We start from the raw sequence: 13,352 nt of genomic DNA, 5'->3' as shown, positions 1-13,352 counted from the left end.
TGAGCGCAAAACGCTGCTCAAGTCTTTGCAGCATCCTGGTTGTATTAGTTTGGGACAATAAGAGAAACCCTTAGGCTAGGTAAAAGGAGAGGATAAAGGGCTTGTGCTGCTTAAAATCACCGTTGAAATATCATTTTAAGTGTGGGTCTTCAGATGAGAGATGTCTGCATTTCTTTTCTTAACAGGACAAAAATTTCAAGCCTCCTCCCAGAATTAAAAAGAGCACAGGAATTCCACGGAGTTTCATGATGGAGGTGGAAGATCCCAATACGAAGGGTGTTATGCTGACAAGCACCGGGCAATACGCAATACCAATCATTAATGCGTACGTATGGAATGAACTGGACTGAGCACAAAGGGAACGAGAGAAACCATGGGCAAATGCCTGAGTGGCACTGCAACCGAGTTGGCCAGCGTCTGTAGTGACGGGGGAGGAAGCACTGTCACTGTATCGTAACCTTCTAAACTGTGATACTCGCTAGTATTAAAACGGGGTGGTCCTACTGTTCCTGCCCCGGCAACTAGGTTAGACTTGCGATGTGCTGAGAATCTGGCTTTCTGCCAAACATTTCCGTAGTATTTTCAGTGGAGTCGTTCTCTTGGAAGGCAGAGGTGGGATTCAGGTCACTTGATTCACAGCTGTCAAAAAATGATGTTGATCCAATGAATGGGAGAGTTCTGCAGAAGGAAAATTGGTTCCCCCTCCCTCTGCTAGCGCTGTGGCTATTGCAAAGCAATTTAAACTGTATGCCCACCTCTCCGAAGGCTAATGCAGAGTGAGAATTCCATCTGTTTGCTTCCTCTGATAACATGCAAAGCTTGGAACAGTTTTCCTTTACCCAGCTTTAACGTTTTGCTTTTTCCTTCTCCACCCCGCCCTCCAGGGAAGCTTATGCTCGAGGAAAGAAGGAGAAGCCTCCCTTTTTACCAGAGGAGCCGTCCTCCTCCTCTTCCTCCTCCTCCTCCTCCTCAGAAGACCCTATTCCAGAGGAGTTGTTGTGTCTCCTTTGTAATGAGATCATGACTGATGCCGCTGTTATTCCCTGCTGTGGAAACAGTTACTGTGACGAATGTACGTGTTATTCCCGTCTTTGTTCATTCCAAACATCACATCTGATTTTCTGAAAGCAGAAATCAGAGCTGAGGAAATTACTTTGTCACCTGTTCTATTTCATACTTAAGTATCCCCTGAATAGGGAAGGACGCTTCTCGTAAAAGGGGAAAAAAAAGGCAGAAAGCTTTATTCTCCTTTTTAGGTATCTAGTTAAATCCTCTTTACATGCGGAAGGACGAGTATGAGAAGAGTGCATAACTGCACCGGGGATTACAGTATTAGATATCGAACGCGTTTAGTTTTTTCACAGCCCTCTCTCTCACACAAAATTACGCAGCCAACTCTGGTGACTTACTGTGGTCTGCAACAAACGGGTCGTTGGGCATGTAATCCGCATTCTTCCGCACGGGACAGTCGGTTAAACCCTTCAGGACTCAAACCTATTAATGTTTTGTTGAGGTGCGTTTTATCCATGAGCCTTGAGGCTGGTGACTTCTCACTGTACTCGACAGTGGAAAACAGACCAGTCGGAACATCAAGACACAGACAGCTTCAAGTGTTAACTAGTGAAATACCAGAACTGTATAGTTATTTGCTGCATCCGAGAAATTTTTGACACTGTTGAACATCTAGAGCTTCATGCTCTCAGCTCAAGACCATCTTCACCCATCGAACATATAATTTTTTTTAAACTTGATGAGAATCCCCGAAACTGCTTTACTTTGGCTAAACCTCCTTGGATGACTCTAACGATACACAGGTATTAGAACGGCATTACTGGACTCGGAGGAACACACATGCCCAGCGTGCCACCAGACAGACGTTTCCCCTGATGCTTTAGTTGCCAACCACTTCCTACGCAAGGTAAGGTGATGACTTCTACGCAAACTGTTTGTAAGAAGAGGGTCTTAGTAAAAAGCTGAAAGGGAAGACAATAATAATTTACATCTCCTTAAGCAAGGCTAGATTGAATAGGGCTACACGTACTTCTCAAACACATTCTCTCTCGTCACAGAAGCGTACAACTCTTCAGAGACAATCAGGCCAATTCAGGTCCCACTTTTGTTTTCAAATTCAGTGTTAACACTGAAGTACTTTAAGTTCAGATCCTCTGAGTTACGCGTCATTAACATCAGCGTTTGATGCCACGTGCTCGTACATGGGTATGTTGATTCATTTTAGGATTGGTAGCACTTGCAGGAACAGACAAGTAATGTTACTCGGGGGAGGCTTTTGTTTGTACATCTGCTGAAGTTTCATATTCCCTTTCTGTAACTGTTTTTCTGCCTCCAGGCCGTGAACAACTTCAGCAACGGGATTGGCTACACAAAAAGGCTCCCTGAGCGGATTCAGCAGCAGCAGCAGCAGCTGCCGCCAGCGCCACCACCTCCACCACCGCTCATGCCTGTTACACCTCCTGGACCTTTTTGGTAGGCAATCTGTAGCTCAACATGAATAGAAGAGACACCAAAATGCTGGAGTCAGATTCTTCTTCTTGAGCTTCTCTGCTAGCGGTTTATAGATATCATTAGTGACAGTTCCACATAAGTGTGGAAGCTCTCTTTTTCGTTTTTACTTTGAACGAGGACACTTTGGTAAGTTGGAAGGGTGCGTCCTGCACGAATTTTCTCCAAAGCATTTCCCGTTTGGTTCCCTTATCAGTCGCTCAGTACAGGTTTACCCTGAGAGAGGAAAGTTTTTTCCCCAGGAGCCCTTTGATTGTAAGTGGCTAGCAATTCCTAAAGAAGCCATTCAGCTATGTCAAACCTTCCTGGGTACATTAATTTCTCGTTACTACTGGGGGAATAATATTTTCATGGAAAGTGTAAAAGTACAGTCCTAGGTAAAATTGGCCAGGCGTGTTCACACTACTTTTTTTCTGTAGTATTTCTGTCATCAATATTATGATAAGTCAGAGTCATCCTCAGTAATACACAGTGTAGTCAGTGACGCATAGAGATTGGATAATAAACATTGAAACACTGTACACTTGAGGAATTTACAAACCTGACCGTCTAAGTGTGCAACCCAGTGCAGTCACATGAAACTACATGAAAAATCTGGATGATCCCTTCGGGCTTATACCCTTTTGACTTTACGCCTTGAATGCAAACAGCCACTCTGCCCAGCAGACGGTCAGGCTCAGCCGTACCGTTGAACACAAAGGGTCACAATTCAAAAGAACCTCTCGGGCAGCCTCTGAAGTGGCTTTATCTTTCACGTAGCACTCCAAAACACGCTTTGAATTATAGAAATTTGTTTTGTTTTGTTTTGTTTTTGTTGTAGTGGTGCCAATAGTGTTCTACCTCCTGCTGCTCTGGTGACGGCACATCCGGTGTCGGTGTCACAGAGGTGCCCCCAAGGACAATCCCTACCCACAACTGGTAAGTACCTGCATCTTCCGAATGTCTTTAAACAAATTACCTGCAGATCAACTGAATGGGATTTTTATTCTTTTTCCTCTCCCCACTTCAAAAGGTCACCCAGTGAGAGCCAGTACACCTCGCTCAGCAGGTGGCAGACCGGGCTGCCAACTGTAAGTATTCTACCGAAATTCCATATGTTCCTACTTGTAACCTGTTAAATGAGGCCATAAGGTGTCACTCACACAGCAGCTGATTTATAATGAAAAAAGCATGCACGGACAGTTGTGGAGAATACAAGTGGTAACTGATTTTTAAACGGCTTAATATCAGTTGGCTTTAACAGAGGGGATGTGTGCATGCAGTAAAATTACTTAAAATAAAACCCCAGTGCAGGACTGCAAAGAGGACTCTGAAAATGGAGTGCTTTTTGAGAAAACCATAATTACACATGAAAACTAAACATAAGGAAAGGATCAGATGGAAAGTCACCCTTTTGATTACTGCTGAGTAGAGCTGAAGAAATTGATTTCCCAATTAGACAGCGGGACCCGAGCCCCAACACTGCCAGCATCACCACCTGTCTCTGTGCCCGTGCCTCCTCCTCCACATAATGCAAGAAAAACTTGTGAAGACATATCTCAGGGTAGCTGATGTTTCTATCGCCCAAAATCACTTGGGCAGGAGTCTGAATCGCTCTCTATTAGTAATGCTGCCAGTATCTTTCCTCGAGAAACGGCATTGAGTCATAGTACTAGAGGCTGAGTTTAGAGATGCCTTTAGATGGGACATTTCCTTAAATGCCGTCACTGTCCTTGGTGTGAGCGATTATGTGCTAAAGTTTGCTAGGACAGCTGGCTAGAAGTGTTGGTTAAATAGTCCTGCGCGTAGGATTGCAGTACAAGTATTTTGCCACCTGTACAAATTGCCAAATATTCAGTGAAGCTCAGTAGCCTAAGCTGGCATTTTAAACTTGCGGTTGACTGTCTTCAGGCTGAATCGTGTTTTCTTGATGTTTGATAATGCGCTGTACACATTAAGATTTCTCTTTTTGCCTCTTACTGCAACCAAACGGGTTTGCACTGCACGTAGTTGCCCAGTAGTGAAACGTGTGCGTTGACATACCAGTAGAGGCCAGTGCACAGCACCTTAAATCAATCAACAGCTATGGTAGCTCGTGTGCTAGAAGTGAGTGGAAACAGACTTACCCTTACGTATGCTTTGACACTAACAAAGCAGCAGCTGTTCTGTCTTGGAAGCAGAAACATTTACATGCCATCAAGTTCTTCAATTTGCAGTAGCGCTGTCAGCAGCTGAAAGAAGGTTGCACATAAGCATATGGAGAGGAAGAAAACCCAAAGCAAACCAAACTTGGGAGGAAAAAGAATACTTTCATTTATTGCTTTTGCGTTGTGTTTTTTTAAAGGTCCAAGTCTCCCTATAGTGCTTCGTTTTACTCCAGTTCGTATACCTACTCCACGTTAAGACCAGGAGATATGCAGAAGAAACACCGGAAGAGAAGAAGAGGGGATGAGAAGGAAGGATTTTGCAAGGCTGATTTGTTAGAAGGTGCGAGAAAACCAAGACAGCCAGTTACAGCAGAAGATGTTAGAACAGACTCTCCCTTCAAGAAACAAAGAAGCAGCACTTAGGATCTATTTCAGATGGATTTTCCTGAAAGCAGATGCGTTTTGCTTTAGTATTACTATGTTTTAGTATTCGGCTTAGTGTATTTTGTTTAGTGTTACTATGTATTTGGTTTAGTGTTACTATGTATTAGTATTTGGTTTAGTATTACTATGTCACTTTTAGTGTCACTATGTCACTTTTAGTATTACTATGTTACTTTCTGCCCCTTTACTTTATGTCACTTTCTGTTTAGGCTTCTGTTTGAAATGGCAGTTAATACATTGACTGTCAATTCTGGATTTGGGGGTTTGGTTTCTTTTTTTTTTTTTTTTTTTTTTCAGTGGGATTTGTTTTGTTGGGTATTTTTTCAATTCTTCTGCAGTATTACCCTAGGGTTGTATACAAGTTGTGGAATGATTACTAAAACTGATCAACAATACATCATTGTTCACGCATTAAGGAAAGGTATAAACTCAAAAGGCTTCTAGGGCAAAATACAGCCGCAGCTGGTAGGTGAAGAATCCGCTACATCTGTGATTGCCTGTACCATATTGCTTACAAAGCAACGCGGGGAGTGGAGGGGGCTGGAGACTCCAAGGCCAAACCCTGTGATAATCCGGAAAGCATGGGAACGAGGTGGTACCACGGAAGGAAAACAGTGCGAAGGATGGAGCAGAGTGGAGACACTGCAGCTAAAACTTTGGGATAAACTGAGAACCTGGGGACCAAATGGAGCCCTCGAAGGTCTTATGGAACTGATAAACGGCCCACTTGTTACCCTGAGCCAACAATCTGTCATTTTTTTGATGAAAGGCTGTCCTTTAGTGAACTTTGCTCATTAGAGTGTCATTATAATACCAAAACACACCTCCATCCCAAAAGCTCCCCGCCTCCAAGGTGCGACCATTCCTCCTTGAGTCTGCGCCCTGAATTTTTCGTCAGCTATACCTTTAAATGCGAGGCAAGGAAATTTTACACCTATCATAATGAAAGTATTTATGACTAGAGTCACTCAAACTCCACCTTGAAGATAAAAAATAGTATAAAAATAGCCCAAGAAAAGGGGGATGTGAGTGAAGACACCATTGTGGACTTCTGGGACCAGTCGACGGGCTAGGTCTCTCTTCCCCCGCAATAAGGACGCTTGTGGGTAAGATTCGAACACTTGGCTATACCAAGTGCTTCCCCCGGAAACTTAGAAATCTCTGTACAGAGTGGGTTTATAACTTAGCGCTTTTGTAACCGAGCTCTATTGCTAGCATCTTTCGTATTTGCACGTGCTTTGCAGACAGTCACTATCACCGGCAATCCGAAAGAACTTGTGTAGCTGTTGTTTAAATAAACTGTACTGTGTAGGCAGCTCGTCGTTTGGGTTTCTCATTGAACGCGACCGAAGCGTGGCCGTGTTAGTTCATGAGCACAGCTGGGCTGAAGGTGCAGTCCTCTGTTAGTGTATTCAGAAGCGTAACAGTGTAATATATGAAACGCGCCTGGACTGATAGGGGTGAAGTGGGCATCGCTCAGAATGTAAACCTAGCCGCACCTCGCCTCCCACCTCGGTGAGGAGTGTTAGAACGCGAGGGGGTATATTTTCTGCCAAAACTACTTTGCCCCTCAACGCAACACAAGTATCATGGATATATTGTTTCCCCTTGACTGATTGGAGGCAATACTTCGGTATTCCTGTAGAATACTCCAGTCGAGAGCTTTCCTAATGTCTGCTTGGTGCCTGAAGAACCACAAAAGGAGAGAGGCTGTGCCTGCCATGAGAGAACATGGGCCTGTTTTTCCACAGAACTAGGCACAAAATATTATGAGAAGAAGGAAGCTTGAATCTTCCAGTAAGAGAGTTGGGGATGTTCAGCCGGGAGGAGAGAAGGCTCTGGGGAGACCTTATAGTCATAGGGCAAGGGGTAATGTCTTGATGCTGGAAGAGGGTAGATTTAGATTAGCTATTAGGAAGAAATTTTTCACTCTGAGGGTGGTAAGACACTGGAAGAGGTTGCCCAGAGAAGCTGTGGAAGCTCCATCCCGGAGGTGTTCAAGGCCAGGCCGGATAGGGCTTAGAGCAACTTGGTCTAGTGGGAGGTGTCCCTGCCCAGGGCAGGGGGGTTGGAAGGAGACAATCTTTAAAGTTCCTTCCAAGCTATGATTCCTCTATGATTCCTTCCTCTATGATTCTATGATGATGAGGAAGGAGAGAGACCACAAGGAGGACGGGTACAGGGAGTGAGACATACAGGCAGAAAAAGCAGGAGCGGGAAGAGGCCAGAGAGACTGTTAACAACAGAGGGATGCAGAGCGGGACAAAGAGGCAGAGAATGAGAAAACAGCAGTGTGCTTCAGGACAGAGTGAGAGGAAGAGAAAAAGAGGAAAACGGAGCAGGACAGAGGAAGAGCAAGAACAACAAAGGGACAGGTAGCATGCCAGAGAAAGAGAGGGGCTGGAGACTAGAGCAGGGGCAGGGAGCAGGATACAAGAATCGCCAGATTAAGAGAGGTACAGGGAAGCAAAAGAGGGAACCAGCTAGGGAAAGGCTGGGGGAGCACAGGCACAGGGAGGGATCCAGATGCAGCACAGGGGCGACACAGCCCCAAGGGCACAGGACTCAACGCAGTTCCTGCTCTCGGTGCTGCCGGCAGAATTTGACAGTTCAGGCACTTCTGTCTCTGTCTCTCTCAGATCATACATCACTGGCGCTGGGGCCAGGGCAGTTGAGGGGGCTCTGGGAGTCGGGGTGCGCGCTGCCTGTGCCCGGGGGGGTCTCTCTCCATCCCCTTCCCCTCCCCGACTCCCGGGTCCCTCCCGGGGCTGCCCCTGCCACTCCCGGCTCATGCTGACTGGGACCCCATGGCTGCGGGCGGTTTGGGGCTCCCCCGCTGCCCTCGGGTGGCCCCAGCCCTCCCCTCAGCCCAGCGGCAGCTGGAGCAGGGACTGCGCCTCCTGAGACCGCCAGGGCAGCCCGGCAGCGGCCTGTGGGCCCATGAGAGCTGCCGGCGTGCCCCGGGCAGGAGCATGGCTGCCGGGCAGCCCCGTGCCCCGGGACTACAGCTCCCAGCATGCCCCGGGGCGCGCCTGCTCCCAGCATGCCCCGCGGCACCCCTTCCTGCCCTCGGGCCCCCGCCCCACCCCGCAGCCACCCCGGCCTCCTCCTCGGGCTGCCCTGGCCCAGGGGCGCTTGAGCGCTCCCCTGGAGCAGCACCACTGTGTAGCTCAAAAGCCCAAAATGCCTGTAAAAACTTAAGCACAGGCTAATTCTGGGCACCTTTTCCTCTTTTTAGGCCCTCTGGTTAAAGACTCATCTGTTGAGACGTGGCTCAGGACCACGCCAGGACCAGCAGAACTGCTTTCTGCATCCCGTGGTGGTGACAGGCAGAGCGACAGGTTAGTGGGACCAGGTCCGCCTGCTGAGTGTCAGGGTCACCCTCGCCTGTTTTTTCCCAGCGAAGCCCCAACCGGTGCTGGTCCCGAGCTGCAGCCGTGGGGCCGAGGCTTAAGGAGCCGGGCATTCCTGCGGGTGCTGCACCCTACAGGGCCCCACCACCACCACTGGCTACCCTGGACTTCCCCATGTTGTCTCCAGCTCTGCTTTCTGCCAGCAGCGGGGGCACCGCAAAACGGCTTGTCTGCTCCCCAAAGCTGTCCTGACCCTTGTCTGCAGTTCATATGTGGTGTCCACAACACACCGGTGATTTGGGGGCGACAGGTCTCTCTTGCGGCACCCTGGGAACGGAGCCAAGCAAACCCCATCCCTCCCTTTCGATCTTTGTCCAAAGGGAGATTAAGCAGAGATGTACCTAGTGCTGGAGAGCGTCCTGCAGGGATGCGGGTTATGGACTGGTAGGGCTGCAGTTTGCTCGGGTTACGGGGTGGCAAGGGCTATGCTATGCCAGAGTTGAAGCGAGTTAGGATTAAAGTGTGTTATTGTTATGGACAGAATCTGGGTTTGTTGGTCCCGGGAAAGAGGGAAGTTAGGTTGTTTTTACCTTATCTTGTGTTCTGTGTGGTCTTTTTTTGGGGGGTGGGGGATCCTTTTTTTAGCTTGTTTCTCTGTTTAGGGTTTGGATTTTTGTATAATTTGTCCAATGTTTCTTCTGGTTGATTTTTTGCTGCTCTGTTCAATTGGGTTGTGTTTTCTTTCTTGAAGCCGTCATTTCTGGCCTGCTGCAGGTCTAGTGCAGGTCAGGCAGTGTCAATTCTGGTGCGGTCCGACTCCTTTCTGGCGAGTCGGTAGGTAGGTAGGTGTGGAGGACTTGGGGTTCATGGAGAATGACTGCCAGACGACTAACGGGTGCTTCTGGGGCGGGGTGAGAGGACTTCTGGCTTGTAAGCAACATCCGCCAGAGGACTAAGTGTACTTCTGAATGCCAAATTCATGGTCATTTCTCCTGTTTTGAGGAAGAGCCCTGTGAAGACACCAGCCACACGGAAGGACAAGGGTTTCTCCAAGGCTAGGTGGCTCTTTGTTTCTTTGCTTTGGAGCAAAGAGGCTACTATCATTATGTTTGGTGACATTTTGTAAAGTCCTGGCCTGAGTATGGCGTGACTTGAAACATTGCTGAACAAATGGTGGAGGTTTCTCTGTGTGTTCCAGATGCTTTGGGTTTGAACGTCTGCTCGTGGTGGTGCCATCACGCAGTCCTTAGCTCCTGATTTCTAAGCCTCTAAGATTTCTAGCCAGGAGTGAGATGTCCAGAAAGGGCTGTGCTTGTACCCTGCTGTCAGCCTTCAGACTAGAGAAATGTCTGGTAGCGGTGTATGCTTAGCGGTAGTGTAACTCAAACGGATCTTAAGTGGGCCCCCTTTAGAGTAGAGAAGAGAACGTGAGAACCACTTCAGTAAGTGGGTCTCTTGAGGGTGAAAGTAGCTGCTTTAACTTTTGGGGGTTGTTTGTGCATTTTTTGGCAATATCTACTCTAGAGTCTACTTCAGCAAAAGAAGAAGAAATCACTTCCAATTTCTGTGTCTGACTACAGGAACTAAGCTGATCATAGAGAGAAGTGATAGGAAGAGCCGTTTGTTGTCGTTCTTGACTACCACATCTGACGTGTTGTGCTTTCCCTGTGCCTCGGGTGTTGTTTTGTGCCTGGCCCTGGTCTGATGTGCCGGGTCTGCATCTCTGTTGGTTGCCAGATGCAAGGCAAAGGGCTTATCCTCATTTAAAACTATTTGTCTCGTTTCAGAAACTGTGTCCATTGACGTAGAAATGCAACCCTTCCTAATGTCTTTGTGCACTAGTAGAGAAGCAGCGGGGGTTTTTGAGGGCAGTGCCTGTGAAAGAGCCTTTAGGAGATCCTGTCCCTTGACTCAGATGGGGCCGTGAAGAGTTTGAGAAAGTCACGGGTGTTTTGGTGTGCAGTTTTTGTTGCGTAGGAGAGCTGTGAGGCTGGGAGGAAAGACTGTGGGGAGGAGGGAATGTGCTTAGTTACACATCAAAGGCAGATAAAATCAGTATCTAAGTAAGGGTCAGTGTAACTTTTCAGAATTTTGGCTGTTTAACTGTTGACCTGAACTTGTACCAAAACGGACTTGTTGGCACTTCTCTTCTAGTCCATGCGTGGGTACAGGAAAGAAGGCAGCAGACGTACACACGAGCTAAACCCCCTTTTTATTTCTGGCCATAAAGGTGCCTCTCAGCTGGGAGCCTGAGAAGGACCCCGTGTTACAATTCTTCGTTCCTTATGCACCATCTTAAGGCTACTCACATATTGATGGTTACAGTTTGAAAAACCTACTGCTTTGGCCAGGAGGTTGCCTTCTACCATTGACTTTTGAGTATTTGTTCACGTGCCCCCCTGTGCAAGCACACTTAATGCATATTTATGAGCTGAGTTGGCACTGTTTTGTTTGAAATTTGCCACTTTCAGCTCGTTTCCATCTGGTTTCTTTTAACAATAGACTCACTTAAATGGGCAAGGTCACAGTCAGTCAAGTTCTCTTGCGCATATCTTTGGAGCTTTTTCTTATTGTTGCGTCAAAAGGAATGTAGTTTCGATCTTTGTCTGTCAGAGTCCCAGGACTTTCCCTGATTTATCTGTCAGAGTCTCAGCAAAGGACTTTCACTGAGTCAGATTCACAACAATCCAAGTGAGTTATTTTATTGAGAGTGACCAAACAGATTCAAGATTGCCGTGTATAAATTCACCGACTACAACAGTGCTACTAATTAAGGTTAGTATTGCTAGCAAAAGTAATAATAATAATACTACCACGGCCCGGGGGTGCCATTCACCCGAGGGTGAAAGGCGCAGCGCATACCCAGAAAGGCGTCCCTGCCTGGGCTGGAGGAAGAGAACGCAACTGGTCTGTCAGGCATCGAGGTTCTTCTCTCCCAATTGAACCGTCCCATCTTTTTATCCCCAAACTTACGAGGTTTCCTTCCCCGAGGGGGCGTGTAGTATGATTTGGGTGGAGAGACGAGTGCTATAGTCATGAATGTTTAGCATGATCTCTATAATCTTCGTTAGCATATGTCAGCTTTGATATGCATTTCACAGGTAATGAGGCAGAGGTCAGTGATCGGGCATGACAGCCTTTTGAAGAAACAAAGAAGTACACGGGTTCCTGTTATCTGGTTGTCTTAGCTGATGAAAGGCAGGGCCGTCCTGCCTACACAGGGCTCCCTCCTTATCTGCATCCCGTTACAGCCAGGGCAGTCTCTGCTCGCCCGAGTCATCAAGGCCAGGCTTAATTGATCTTTGAGCACTGAGACTTCACCTCATTATCCAAGTTGCACACTGACGTACCGCAGTCGGCTGGTCAGCTTTTTCCCCAGGGCTAGTTCAAAGCCTATGCAGCAAGACGCAGCTGCTGCCTGGCAAGTTTCTTCCTATCCCACAGGATTTCAAACTTTCCATGGGAGAGGGGGAGGGCCAAAGCTCTTGTATCACAGCTTGGCTTGATCTTGGAAGGCAAAGTAAAGAGCACGTGGTGGTGACAGGCACTTCTGTCCTGAACGTCTCCAGTGAAGGAGACTCCACCGCCTCTCTGGGCTCTTGGTTTCCACGTGCCCTTTTCACGTGTCACCGTGAGAACCACCACGGGCTGCCAGTGGGGGGGTTTAAAGTGTTTGTGGGTTGCAGAGAGCAGGAGAATGAGCGCATTCCACATGCCATCTGGTGGGTACCTGCCCGTTCTTAATGTGTTGTTAATTAAGTGCTGTTAGTTTTTGGTCTGTAGGGCAGGCGGAAGACCCAGGTGACTGTGAGGTTCACACCTTTCCTGTACAATTTTATGTGTGGTATCAAGGTAGGAAACCTCTTCACCGCCAGAGGGGACGGTGCCGTTTGTCATTGCCTCCATCAATGAGGCCGTAAATGGAGGAGAAGAGGGGAAGAGTGCTGCTTGATTTTCTAGAGGCTGCTGGGTGTGCTGCTGCGCTTCCCTGCTCTGTGACGGGGTGTTCACAACCTGGCTGTTGGGGTGCCCGGGAGCTTCAAGGCCCGTAAGGAGGGAAGAAGTCTGCCTGGCACCCAGGAACCTTCAGGCTTATGGGGAGGGGGAGAAGAAGTCTGCGTGGTACACAGGACCTCCAGGGCCTGATGAGGAGGAGAAAGGGGACTGACACGTAACCAGCTCGCTCACAGAGCATGTCCGTTTGTCTGATAAAATGGTGTTTGTTCTGCCACCCATATGACCGACCAGGGGTCCTATTTTTCATACCTTTTTCTTAAGAAAGGCAATTTTTCTTTGCCTTTTTGAAGTACAGGCATGACAGCAGTGCAGGGCCCAAATAGCAGGTGGGGCTTGAGGCCGCTGCTGTTGTCCTGATTCTCCCAGGCAAAGCACAGGCGGAGATGGATCCCTGCCTGCAGCTTCTCTGAAGGGAGCGCAGCAGCTCTTGCCCAGGGCCAAGGCACTGCGTGGCTCCAGCCCATGCAGCATGGGAGTCAGCAGAAGCTGTGCTGGCTCCAGCTTCAAAGGCTCGGCTGGTGGCCAGGGACTCAGCTCGTTGGGGGGAACCTTTGATTTCCTCCGTTCACTCTGCGTTCCTGTCTGCAGAAAAGGCTGTGGATTTACCAAACCAAACAGCATTTTTCAAGTGGGCGTTTCTGTCTGTAAACGGTACTCCTAAAGTATGACCGAGGTGGGAAGGGGGAGCATCGTGCGCAGGAGAGGATGGCGCACCGCTCACCTACTCCTGAGGCAGTGCGATTCAAGTTATGGTTTCAGGGAGAGTCCTTCTTGAACGGTCATTGCCTGGGAGGACAGCACGATAAAAGCAGTAAAGCGGCTTCTGGGCCAGCCCTGGGGGCAATTCTCGGTCTTGGAGGGTAACTTTCAGACTGGGGAGAGGGGTATTTTC

Source organism: Vanellus vanellus (genome assembly GCF_965231255.1).
Source record: "Vanellus vanellus genome assembly, contig: HAP1_SCAFFOLD_78, whole genome shotgun sequence".
Lineage (NCBI taxonomy): Eukaryota > Metazoa > Chordata > Aves > Charadriiformes > Charadriidae > Vanellus > Vanellus vanellus.
This window is presented reverse-complemented; position numbering follows the sequence as displayed.